We start from the raw sequence: 2,500 nt of genomic DNA, 5'->3' as shown, positions 1-2,500 counted from the left end.
ATCGAACCCTGATTCCCCGTTACCCGTTACAACCATGGTAGGCGCAGAACCTACCATCGACAGTTGATAAGGCAGACATTTGAAAGATGCGTCGCCGGTACGAGGACCGTGCGATCAGCCCAAAGTTATTCAGAGTCACCAAGGCAAACGGACCAGACGAGCCAATCCGATTGGTTTTGATCTAATAAAAGCGCCCCTTCCATCTCTGGTCGGGACTCTGTTTGCATGTATTAGCTCTAGAATTACCACAGTTATCCAAGTAACGTGGGTACGATCTAAGGAACCATAACTGATTTAATGAGCCATTCGCGGTTTCACCTTAATGCGGCTTGTACTGAGACATGCATGGCTTAATCTTTGAGACAAGCATATGACTACTGGCAGGATCAACCAGGGAGCTGCGTCAACGAGAGCTGAGCAGCCGGCCGCCCGGGAGTGTGTCCCGAGGGCCCGCGCGAACACGCAAGCGTCCGCTCAATTATTCTGCAAACAGGAGGAGGCTGAGCTCCCCTGCACGATACACCTCGAAACCCTCTCAGGTCCCGGCGGCGCGCAGCGCCGTCCTAAGTACTTGGTCGGGTTCGAGAGAGGCGCAATCGCCCGGAGATAGGCGAGTAGACGCTTTCAGTGCGAACACCCGTGCTCCCAACTGAGCTTGCCGCTGCCGACAGAGGCCCGGGAGCGTGCTGTCGTGGCATTGCCGGCGGGAAACAACACGCGCCACCTACGGTGACCGGCAGCTCCAACGCCAGCGCCACAGAAGGGCAAAGCCCCACTTGGGTGCAGAAGCGAACTCTCCCAGCACAGCGCACGCGCCAACACGTCCGCAGAGCTGCGATACAAACCACCTGCGAGAACCGCTGGGGGCGACCGAGCAGCAGACGGCGTCGCGACGCCGAGTGCCGGGCGGCGGCGCATCCTCAACGCACACAGTCCGCAATCGGACCAGCACACTGCAGATGTCCACCGCGCTTCGCACCGGGCTCGGCAGAACCCACTTTGGCCGCCTGGCGCCGCGCGCAGGGTGCGCCGGCGCATAGCTGGGACGCCAGCCGGGCCCGTCGGCCGGCGCTCCTGCCACTGGGCGCCCCCCACCAGCCGGCTGTAGTGCGTGCGCTCACGCAGCGCGCGGCCAGCACGCCGGGCGGCCCCCCCTCACCGGCCGGGGACTGTCCCGCCAAGCCACAGCCTCGTATCGCTTCATACCCACATGGCCAACTCAGGTTCGGGGGCATGGCGGGTACCGCCGAAACAACCGGTTCACAGATGTACCGATCGTCGCTATCACCGATGCACCTGCAGCGCGAACAACCGCTCAACAACTGATTTCCAGTTCATTTGCGGATCTTTGGCAGCAAACGTATACGTCAATCTACATTTGCGAAATCTACGATTCTGGCATGCCTGCATGTTATGTGTCACGACACGCTACATCAGCCCACATACACACTGCGGCATGTACACGAGAGAACACGTGGAAGATGGTCCGCGCACGTGTGCAATGTCCCTTGCGCGGTCGACTGTCAACCGGCCTCTGTAGCATGTCGCAGATGTGGAACGCGGTCCACCGTGCTATCATGTTGTGTGGGGCAATACGATTAAATAGGAAAACCCTCGTCGCTACATCAACAGACGGCTCACGCTGATTCCCGGCAGAGGGAGGAGGGGGGGGGGGGGGGGCCAACATGCAATACTTTCGTCCGTACCTACTTACCACATGTCTGTACGGCGTACAACAGTGCAATCTCGCTGTAATGGGGAGACGAGACAAGTAGCATCGTGCACAACATATGGCCCTTATGATTCGCCATTGTAGGGCGCAGCCGGTGTACGGTCAAGCATGTGCCACATTATGTCACTCAGTACGTAACGACGGATGATCAGTGTGGGTTACGCGTACATCAGCGGACAGTCCACACAGGCCGTACCACAACGTACACTGACTGCATCGACAACCGAATGCAACTGAACAGCTGCAAGGCTCATTTCACAAACAAACGCCTGACCGACCAGCTTGGAAGGGCAGGAGGGGAGGGCGATATTCGTTCTGTAGCGGTACACCCTTCCAGTGGTTAGCGGGACTGTGTAGAAAGTACGCAACACTCGAAAGACCTTTATGTGAGGGTACGCACCATGGCATCAAGAAATACACATGACACCAGAGGATCCAAGCAGTGAACTATGTTCAGAGGGTTGCTGTTAGGCAAAGCTACATTCCTGTGACGTTACATGTGACAGTTAAGGTGCAGTGTAAGTTAGGTTAAGGTGCAGTGTAAGTTAGGTTAAGGTGCAGTGTAAGTTAGGTTAAGGTGCAGTGTAAGTTAGGTTAAGGTGCAGTGTAAGTTAGGTTAAGGTGCAGTGTAAGTTAGGTTAAGGTGCAGTGTAAGTTAGGTTAAGGTGCAGTGTAAGTTAGGTTAAGGTGCAGTGTAAGTTAGGTTAAGGTGCAGTGTAAGTTAGGTTAAGGTGCAGTGTAAGTTAGGTTAAGGTGCAGTGTAAGTTA

The 2,500-nt window shown here is 56.1% G+C and overlaps 1 non-coding gene across 1 annotated transcript in view; it reads right to left on the bottom strand.

Moving 5' to 3' along the window:
- Positions 1-397, bottom strand: part of LOC126316658 (small subunit ribosomal RNA) — a 1,893-nt gene extending 1,496 nt beyond the window's left edge. The window contains exon 1 of the ribosomal RNA XR_007556251.1: positions 1-397. This exon is cut by the window's left edge and continues 1,496 nt beyond it. This is a non-coding gene — a ribosomal RNA (small subunit ribosomal RNA).
- Between the last annotated feature and the right edge of the window lie 2,103 nt (positions 398-2,500).

The sequence above is a fragment of the Schistocerca gregaria genome, unplaced genomic scaffold (genome assembly GCF_023897955.1).
Source record: "Schistocerca gregaria isolate iqSchGreg1 unplaced genomic scaffold, iqSchGreg1.2 ptg000594l, whole genome shotgun sequence".
Classification (NCBI taxonomy): domain Eukaryota; kingdom Metazoa; phylum Arthropoda; class Insecta; order Orthoptera; family Acrididae; genus Schistocerca; species Schistocerca gregaria.
Note: the sequence above shows the minus strand (reverse complement) of the source record. Positions and strands in the feature narration are given on the sequence as shown.